The sequence below is a fragment of the Amphiprion ocellaris genome, chromosome 16 (assembly GCF_022539595.1).
Source record: "Amphiprion ocellaris isolate individual 3 ecotype Okinawa chromosome 16, ASM2253959v1, whole genome shotgun sequence".
NCBI lineage: Eukaryota > Metazoa > Chordata > Actinopteri > Pomacentridae > Amphiprion > Amphiprion ocellaris.
This window is the reverse complement of record NC_072781.1, coordinates 19,113,104-19,123,951: the sequence shown is the minus strand read 5'-3', so window position 1 is coordinate 19,123,951 and position 10,848 is coordinate 19,113,104. Positions and strand designations below refer to the sequence as shown.

At 37.4% G+C, this 10,848-nt stretch overlaps 1 protein-coding gene across 2 annotated transcripts in view; it reads left to right on the top strand.

The window, feature by feature from the left end:
- The first annotated feature begins 122 nt into the window (after positions 1-122).
- pik3ap1 (phosphoinositide-3-kinase adaptor protein 1) overlaps positions 123-10,848 on the top strand; it is a 38,274-nt gene continuing 27,548 nt past the window's right edge. Inside the window, exons 1-3 of one of the 2 annotated variants that reach the window (XM_023277119.3) lie at positions 123-301; positions 4,023-4,112; positions 4,228-4,327. The gene's annotated coding sequence lies outside the window, so the exon portion shown is untranslated. Of the gene's footprint in view, positions 322-4,022; positions 4,113-4,227; positions 4,328-10,848 lie in introns of both variants that reach the window. The other variant, XM_035951385.2, reaches the window with a different exon arrangement.

Here is a 10,848-nt window from a genome sequence, read left to right as displayed (position 1 = left end):
CTGATAGATAGCAACGCGGAACACGTTGTCCAATCAAAAGTGTCTTAACAAAGCCAAACAGTACAGCACGCAGATGAAACAAAAGCTCCCATTGGCTGTTTTTTTTTGTCAGAAGGGCGTTTAACAAGTATAGGTTTGGTTTGTGTATGTTGGCTAACATGGCGCGTTTTGCTGTAATTGTTAGGGTATGGTGACATTTTAGCTCACATTGAAGGGCATTTTCGGACTTGTAGCACTCTATGCTAGCCTTTCCTGTAAAGTAAAGTCAAGAACAAGCTGTTGTGGACCGTTTCTAATTGAGGTGAGCCAGGCTACTGACAGGTCCGTGAATTACCAGGAATCATTCAAATGTTAACCTATATTTGTGTCATGTTCTCAGCGAGATAAGCTTCCTTCTATGACCAATGGTTCGCAATTTGCTCAAAGTGCTCTGGGCATTACATTATTATTAGAATGATTAGCATGCAAATCTTGTATAGCCCCTGGCACTGGGCACAGGCATCTATCCTTAAATTGCTCTTTCACACTCATTCACATTAGGCTTTCTTTTGGCTGCATCTTATTGCAGGGCCAGTAATATACATAAATTATAGCCTGTAGTTTCTGTGTGCCATATGACTATAACATAAAGGGAGAGACATATAACGCTATGTGTACAGGTAAAGGTCAATAGCCAGGCTCAGGTGGGCTGGACACTAAATTCAGGAAAAGGAAAAAAGTTTATGAAAAAAACAGTTTAAGTTTAACCTGTAGTGTTTTGTGTAGTACTTAAATAGACATAGAGGGATAATTTGTTCACTAACTTTAGCAGTATTCCCCGCATTTAAAATTTAAATAAGCCATAGTCTTCATCAAAACATTAGATAGAAAGGGGATAGAGTTGAAACAGCAAAATAAGATGAATCACAAACAGTTTTAATAGTTGAATAACTTTGAAAATAAGTACAAATGTAAAATATTTAGTGGCTCCAGATTCAAATAATTGTGAATATTTCCTGCAGTTTCTCTCTATTTGTTTTGGTAAATTAAATATGCCAAAGCTGTAGTGATTAATCAATTAGTTGTCAATTATTGAATTAAATGCTTTTTAGATAATTGATTGTTCAGTTGATTTTTTTTAAAGAAACACATATCTAAATTCTCTGATTCTAGCTTCACAAATGTGAATATTTTCAGATTTCCTTCCTCTGCCATACCAGTAAATTGAATATGTTTGGATATTTGATAAAACAAGATATGTCATCTTTGAGAAACACTGAAATTATTATTTTTAACCACTTTCTGACCTTTAACAGACAAAACAACTAATTGATTAATCCCTCAAAAAAAATAGTCAACAAATTAATTGATATATAATAAAGTAATAAAATTAAAACCACAACTTAGGTCTTTGGAAACTTAGAATTGGCTGAATTTTTAAACTAGACACTTGAAGAAAATAATAGGATATTTCACAATGACTCTAAATCATCTAAAAAGTGTCAGATAACTCAAACCAGACATTCAATGTCAGCTTTCACTGAGACATTTTGGTCATAAACAAAAAAGTATTGAGGTCTTTTTGGCCCACATGTAAAAGAAATAAAAGCTGGAGACCTTGCTCTCTCCTTGACCTTCCTCTAGCCGAAGATGAGAGATTTGCTCAGTTCACTTTTGCAAAATGCAGCGCATATTAAAGTTGGCTGATACGGCTTATGCTATATTGAATGTCATCTTGAACATGTAAAATCTCTATCTCATCCTCTGAAATATGCAACCATTAACTGGTATCACTCACTCAGTATTATCGTGACTTTAATTACGTGTGTGACAAGTTGATGAGCACATCAGCGTCTGAAGGTAAATGAGAGTCACAAAGTCCTGGTAATACTAAACAATTTTGGCATTACAGGTCTGAATCATTTCCTTATTGATTACTAGACTTTGTGTTCTATTTCACACTTGAATTAATGTCTCTCAGCTTTCCCACCATCCATCTCCCCGTGTCTCCCTCGCTCTCTGTGTCTCTCTCCCTGGCATGTGCTCCAGTTCATTATTTCTGTCATTTCTTGGTAATTTGGAGTTGGCTGTTTAAAACTTAGAGCCTCTTATTAAGTTTTGGCCATGGTGGATAAGAGGCAGGACTGTAAGAGCACAGAGATAAACTAATCATCTTAAAACCCTAATTATTAGTATCTTACTGTGACAGACTGTTTTTGCGAGCCAGCCAAATTGAGCCTCAAATGAGGAAAGGCATATCTGTGGAAGTGGTAATAATTTTAAGTCATCTCGATCTGGCTTGGTGTGGCAGAATTCATTAGTGCAGATTAGCACTGTGTGTACAAAGTAAATGAGATATCTAATAGCAAACGTGGAGGTCTGGAGACTCTTAATTTCCTCCCCAGTATGAGGGATGATGTTAAGAGGTGATTATATATATTTTAACATTGTGACTTCTGCTATGTAGATTTGTCTACTCCTTTACCAAGCAGTTACACTAAACAGTGTCACTAAACTGTTCACCTCTCACCTTCTTCGGAATTTTAACTGCAAAAAGGTGCTAAAAATGAACTCCAAATCAGATTAAACTGTGTTACTCTGATGCAGAGGCAAGCTTTTTTTTGTGAGGATATGAAGGAAGTTAATTATGTGTGTAAGGAGAAGGTTGGGGAAAAATAATAAGATTACAAAGAATAATTTGCTGATATAATTACACCAAAATTGGGTACACACAATCGTAAAATACATGTATTGCTTGACCTGGGTTAGCCAGTGAAATAAATCCTCCTTCTATAGCCTTTGTTAATTTGTTTTTATCATCTCCAAGTGGTGTTTGTGCAGGCAGTTCAATTTGCATGTGTAATTCCACTGTGCAAATTGACAACAAGTAGATAATTCGAGGAAATAGGCTGGTTGCAGGCCCCTGCTATCTTCCCAAGCCTATTCATTTTGAGGAACCGCTGAGGCATGAAACTCATACATCAACTATTTCCTGACAATGCTTAGGCTTATTGTCCCCTAAAATGTCATTACAGCCATTATTTATGAAGCTAATTCATTTATTAAACCATATTTACTCTGACAGAATTTGTCACATTCTATCCATATCCTGAGCGTAGCTTTTGAACATTGTCTTTCAATGAGTGTGTGCGAACATGTACAGCCTTACAAAGTTTTGAATCAACCCATATAATAGTTGGATTATTGCAAAAAAATGACAGTAGTTCTCGGTTTTATTGACTTTTTCATGGAAAGTTTCCATGGCTAAAGCATAGACATTGTGTCACACAGGTCCACGGAAACTAGTTGGTAATAAGCTGCATATTTTTTTGTATTTTTGTCCTAATAGAGCAAAGTTAACATGAACCTAATCAGATGGATTCCAGCTTTTTTTAGTAGCACTGATATATCCCTGACAGCCTCCTTCCCAAATGAGTGTGTATTAGTCACTTTTAACGCACTGCAGTCAGACGTGAGGCTAAAGAGTTCTTGCGTCAAGCCTCCTGGCCTGTTGCTGCTGACTTACGGATCTGTCAGTTTAGCGCTGCACACTTCATGACAGTGTGGATAATTTGCAATTGTGAGCGATGAAGTAACACATAGGGGGGTCATAAATTTTAATGTACATGTTCTCTCTGGATAATTCCGTCACACCATTCTCTTGCATCTCTTTCTTTGGACTTACCTGTCACCCAGAAGCACTTATCACAGCAGTGGCAAAGAGTTGTGTTTGAACTGTTTTACAATATTGATTTGGAGGCATGACATTTTAATTAATACTGGGTGTTAGCTGTCATATAGGCAGCCAGCCTTGTTGGTTAGAATATGAGACAGGCGAGGTGGGGGCAGTGAAGATAAGACTAAAGCACTTACTGTGAAAAGGCTGTAAAAAGGGATCAATGTGGAGGGAGAGAGACAGTCATGGGCTGAATTTAAGGTGGAAAAAAACAGTAATATCTGTGCTCACTGTATTTCTGTCAAGGTCCATTCTCTGCCCGATAACACAAATCAGTGAGACACAGCATGCCATCTGTCTTCCACAGGTTGCAGAGTACATCATGTTATTGGGAGTCTGTGTTGCCAGCAGACCCAGAGAGAGGCTGCATGTTGAGAGACGACCAGGGGGAAATTAGGTAACTTTGTAGCACTCCATTGAACAGCAATAAGCTTTTAGGGCTTAGCAAGCATAAACACATTAAACTGATGAGATTCATCAGCACTCTTGTGTCAAATCTATTGTGCCCACAGGCAGAACTCAACTGCAGCAAACTGCAGAGCAAAGGAAGGGTTGGAGACAAACCAGCGCTGTGTCCTCCAGATGTTTCCTGGTTTATCCAGACTGAGTCAGGTAATCTTTTAGCTGAAATATTCAGCCTCAGAGTTTGATATTGATGTACTCTTTTTACTTTACAGGAGCAAAAATGTTTAGCTGCTTGAACCACTTGAAAATAATTTGAGGTTTAATATAATGTAAGGTTAAACATTGAATCGAATAATCAGATGATTTTAAAAAATGGATTCCTCTTTTTACTTTTTGTTTTGTAATTTGTTAATTAATTACTAATTAACTACTCAAATGTGTAAAAACATCATTTTCAAAACCACCACTTTCCTGAATATTTTTAATTTGCATGCCTAAAAATCTGAATTAGTTGTATTATTAGCTTTATTAGCCAACATGTTTGATACTAGACAGTGCATAGATAAAAAAAAATACAGGAAAATACAGTCAGACAGTTAAACAAATTTAAGAAAGCAAGTCAAACAAATACAAGTAAACATGTAGGGACCAGATGGACCACTAATTATCTATATACTACATATGTACTGTGCACTATATACATGGTTGTATACAAGTAATGCAAATAATGCAGCTTTGATACTGCTTTTACATAAATATATTTACAGTACATGTACAATGGGCATAGTCTGCTTAGAGTTTCATACAACAAGAATATTATTATTTCTGTATGTATATGAATTAAATTATTAATGCTTATACAGTCATGGAAAAAATTATTAGACCACCCTTGTTTTCTTCAATTTCGTGTTCATTTTAATGCCTGCCACCACTAAAGGTATATTACCTGAAGAATACAATGAACACAACAAAAAATGCAGCTGATTACATAATACTTTATGTCCTATTTGACATGCTTCAGCTTAATTGTATTCCCAGGGTATATAAGACGTCGTTTCATGTCATCAGCAGCACTGCACATGTAAAGGCCTAGGACGGTTTCCTGCGTACATTCAAATCGTAGCACAACTCAGAAATTGTCAGCTCTCACATAATGCCTAAAACTAAAGAATTATGTGAAACCACAAAGGCAGCCATCTTGGCACTGCTGGAAATTGGCATGAGTGAGAGACAGGTAGCCAAAAAACTGAAGATCTCCAAGACAGTAATTCATTTCACCAAGAAAAAACAAGCTTATCATGGTACTACCAAATTGCTAGCTGGTCGCAGCAGGCTTTCTACCCCACGAGATGACTGTGCACTCATCTGTTCCTGTGTCAGAAATCATCGCCAGATCTCCAGGGACCTTAAAAATGAGTGGGCTGTTGAGAAATGTGACTTGTTCGGCAAGGACAGCTGAAAACCAACTTCTTGAAGCAGGTCTGAAGTCACACAGGGCACGTAAGAAGCCCTTCATCAGTGAAAGGCAGAGGAAAGCCCAGCTACTCTTTGCTGGGGATCATGAGGATTGGACTGCTGATGATTGGGCTAAGTTTCTCTTCAGTGATGAATCCAATTTTCAGTTGATGTCCACTCCAGCCAACTTACTGGTAAGGAGGAAGCCTGGAGAAGCCAACAAACCAGACTGTCTTGCCCCTACAGTGAACCATCGGGGTGGATCAGTGACGATCTGGTGTTTTTTCAGTATGGGTGGAACAGGGCAAATGCAATTGTGTGAAGGGTGAATAAACCAGGTCATGTACAGGACTACTCTTGAAGCAGTCTTCTTCCATCAGCTGGAAAACTCTTTCCTGCCTCCATTGACTGGATTTTCCAACAAGACAATGCCCCTTGCCAAACGGCAAGGTCAGTTAAAGCCTGGATGGAGAACCAGAACATTGGAACCACGCCTTGGCCTGCTCAATCACCAGATCTAAATCCAATTGAAAACCTGTGGAAAATCATCAAATGCAAAATGGAGAACCACAAGCCCAAAAAAAGCAAATTAGTTTGAATTTGTGCACTAGGAATGGGCTGCCGTGACAGTAGAACAATGTCAGAAGCTGGTGGAGAGCATGCCAAGATGCATGGCTGCAGCCATCAAAAACAATCAAGTACTAACTCCTGTGTATATCATTTGACTAAAACACTGTTTTTGGTAGTACAACACCATAGCTATTGATGTAAGAACTTAAGTGATTTTGGTTATTATCAAGAAAACCATGGAAAATCTTTAGATATCAGTTCTTAAATTAAACTTTTATGAGCTATTCTTGTTGTTATCATTATATTTGTTAAAACAAATGTACCTTTGGTTGTACCAGGAATTAAAATGAACAAGAAATTGAAGTAAACAAGGGGTGTCTAATAATTTTTACCATGACTGTATATACTTGTATATGAGATATGTAATGACTTGCTGCCAAAAAAAACACTCTTTGTTCTTTTTTTAAATAAAAAAAAATACAAATAAAAATAAGAACAAAGACTGCTATATCTATGTAATTATTTTAATCAGACTTAATGACCAAAGCCAAGAATCAATTTGCCATCCTAAAGCTAAATCAAACATTTTGAGACTTATAAATTAAGTTATTTCACTTATAAATTATTTCAGGACAGTAGATGTTCTTATGGACAGTGTAAAGCTGTAGCAGATCTAAATGTGGCTTCAGCTGAATGTCTCTGAACAGTATAATACCAAACAGGAGCACATAAGACATTTGTTCATTTGCAGTTAGTCTTATATTTGGTATCTAATTGGTGTAATCTCAGAGCTGCAAAGCTGGAGGACCTTACCCTGATAAAATGATACATTTAAATTGAAATATTTCTTCTCAAAGGTAAGAAGGCCCTTCAACTTCATTTTACCATTTATCTGTTTTCTGTTCCTTTCCAAATCATTATATTCTCTTTCCTTTTGGATAGTTTCACTGGAGGCAACCAGATCAGCATGAAATTAGCTCAGTTTGAATCTGTATATGGTCCAATCAGATGAGCTGCTGAGATTTAATCTTGGTTGGCCTGCCCTACCAGAGTCCGACCCCTCAGATGAAATGGACTACATATTCATAGGTTCACTTGCATGGTTGATTATAGCAGCACAGATGGAAGGTACAGCCTTTCTTCTGTTTTTCTTTATTCCAATTTTCCTGTGTGAGAGTGAAGATTGAATATTAAATAAGAATCCCCCCTCACTGATTGTCCAGTGAATCTCTGAACAAATCACGTTTGCTTTTACACAACCACTCAGTCCCCATTTCTGAACTTACTGTCATTATCATTTTTATAAATGTTCCAACTCTATTATTCCCAGCACTCTACTGTATTATATACACTGAAGACGGTGTTATTTCTTGTAGCTAAATAGTGTGTGTGCTCTCATAGCTATTCATTACTTATCCTGACATAAAATAATATCTTGGAATAATGGGAAATATTACCTGATGAATTAATTATATTGATAGCATCTAGGGTAGGAGGCTTAAATGCCATCTTAAATTACATGCAGACATTAGAAAACTTTCAACTTGTCTAATTTGCATAAAAGGAGCAGAACGTAAATATGCGTAGAGATTTCCTTGGAAAACGGGGAAGTGCACTCACCCGATCAATTCCTTTTAGAGTATAAATTAATATGTGACTACATAGTAATCAGGAGAAAATAGGTAAAACACATTTTTTATTTTTATATATATATATATATATATATATATATATATATATATATATATATATATATATATATATATATATATATATATATATATATACATAAAGGTTATCCACTTTCATTTTGAAACAAATTTGTTTTCACAATGATGATGTTGTGATTTTCCCATCACTATATTTGAATGGTAAAAGTGATTGTCTCCTGCAATGGTTCAGCATTTTTAATTGACTTATTGCACGAAATGCCAGTTTAGAAAGAGGGAATTAAAGTGGTCAGTTCCAAGATAACAAAAGCTCAAATGTACTGAATTAAAATGCAGATGTAATTCATTGTATTGTTTTATTATGTGCTCTAGGCATCGGGGACCAATAATGCAACATGTAAAAGAGGTTAGGTAGAAGGGATTTGATAAGAGGACGTCTATTTTTCACTAAAGCCTTTCAAAAGCAATTACATCGATGTGATGAAGATATAACTATAGGAGTCAGGTAAACTACAGAGGAACAGCATTATCGTTGCTCAGTGAATCTGAATAATATAGAGATTACCTTTTTTCTTGTGTTCAGGAATTGAAAAAGAATTATTCAGTGGAATTCCAGCTTGCTTTTCTTGAAAAGCAAACATATGATATGATTGCAAGGCTTGCTGTTTTCTAAATACACCCCACTGGCTTCCATTTATCATATTAACATGATGGGTTTTTATAGCAACAGCAGTTTTTCAGTCCAAGTTGATCTCTTTCACCTTTAGCTTCTCGAGCACCTGCTATTCATTTGCTTCATTTGTAGAGAATCCTTGTCAGAATATTTAGTATGCTGTGTATTTGCAGTGTAGTGAAAAAATTCTATTTCTTCCTTCCTTCACAAAAGAGCCCAATAATAATTAAGCTCATACACACACCTACAGTAAGTTCACAGGTAAGCTCTCCATCACAGCATTCTGGCATAGGAGGGGGGAAAAAAGCCCCCATATTGTGGAAATCTCCTGCTCCTTAGTGAAAGAGAGGGGGAGAGAAAGTGGGAGAAGGAATGCCTTGCCTTCCTCATTACACTGCTGTCATTTACTCTTCATCCCCCGTACTCTTTAGTGGCATTAAGACGGGATGTAAATTTGACAGTTAACGCTGTTAGAAAATGGCTAGTTCAAGAAGGGCAGGAATTAGAGATGGGCATTAGGCGCTGATAAGCTCCTTTCCTCTGCCGCGGCGGCTGCTTAACATTCATGGGAAAGTCATCATCAAACAACGTTATCACAGCTCTGTTGACGGCTGAGGAACATCATCACTATGATAATTTTTTTTTATAGCTGTGAGCCAAAAAAGCACTCTTTTATTTCAGCGGTTTGTTAATGAGATAGGAGCTTGTTGGTATGGGCAAATGCAAACTTGCCACTCTCCAGCATTTGTTTGAGTCCCCCAGCCTCCCCCCATGGCTCCCACTGCACCCCCCCTCCACACTGTTTAATGTTGCAGGGAGGAAGGGGGAGAGGCATTTTTATGTACTCCTTTCGAAGTGCTCTGTGTACATTGCTGAAGGAGGGCCTTTATGTGTACCTTTGCAGATCAGTCGCTCAAAGAGAGGAAAACACGGTTATATCAACAAACGCTCTCTCCTAACAGCCCTGTAGCTGGCACCTGTCACTCACCTGGGATTTAGCCATAGATCTGAATGGAGGGAGAATTTCGATTGTTGTTGAAGCTGAATAAACTCCCACCAGCAATAGCATACGATCTACTCTGCTATTAACGATGAAAAGGCTACTTAAACTGACGGGTCTCAGGGCCGTCAGTAATTATGGCTGTAAATCATTTTCATTGTTTCTTCCTATTTATTCATTGTGCTCCTAACAGCTCAGTTATGAGTTAGCGCAGTTGGGTTTTTTTTTTCTTTGCTCTGTGCTACCACTGGAGCAGTTCACATGTCCGCTAGCTGCAAAGGCTAAGCAGCTTTCTTATGGATAGAGATACAAACTGTGGGCTGCAGATACCAAAATCTGATTCTGGCTTTATCCCTGTTTGTGTTTGTGGAGTGGGTTAAGAGAGATTTAATCTTTAGAAATCCTTACCAGGGGAGAAGACAAATCATCTCTAACTTGTTCTAATTACTTCCAAAACTTTTTGTTTGCAGTGCAGTTAGTGAGCAAAGGTGTGACGATGTGTAATGTACGACTGAAGATCAGTTCATTATGAAACTACACAGAGCAAAGACGCTTACACACTACTACTATAAGGATCACGGCATTGGCAGAGCAGAGTCTGCCAATGCCATCTGAGTAAACTTGAACCAATAAGAGACTGAATAAAACAGATCATATGTGTGACATTGGTACAGTATTTACCTGATTCAGAAAAGTGCGTACATTTATTCACTTGATTTCAGAGCTGCTCCTTGTGGTGTGTGTGTGCGCTTTCGTTTAGTGATGACATCCTACATATATCTGGCAAAAAGCAGTAGTTTGTGCTGCGTCTAGTTGAGACTTAGAGCACCAGCATCTCAAAACCAGGCAGCAGAAAGCAGCATCACTCAGTCTGTCTCCACGATGCTGCAAAGCTCTTGGTAATCATTATGGCAGATGTAAAAGTCAACACTTTCTGCTGCCATAGAATTACCCTAGACGTAGATTTATGCATAAAATTTCACCATGTCGATTAAAAGTCTGTGCTCAGGTGGGATAGTATTCAGAGCTGTTTTTCACATCCGTCTGACACAGAATTCATAATGATGATTGCATGTCCCATCAGTTTATAGCTCTTTGGCTACTGAAAACAGGAAGAGAGAGCAACAATGTTGTGATATGCTTTATATTTGAAAAGACATCGCTTGTTTGCTGAAAATTTGCCATTTCTGAGTAGATCAGTGTGTAAAACAAAGATTTTTTTTTACAGATGATTTTTTTACAAATTGATACTAATAGTACAGTAAGTGCTTTTACAGCGCCAGTGACTTTCTTTCCCGATGAAGTCCATGTGATAGATTATTATTTTGGCAAATACAATTGAAAATAACTTGAAACAGTC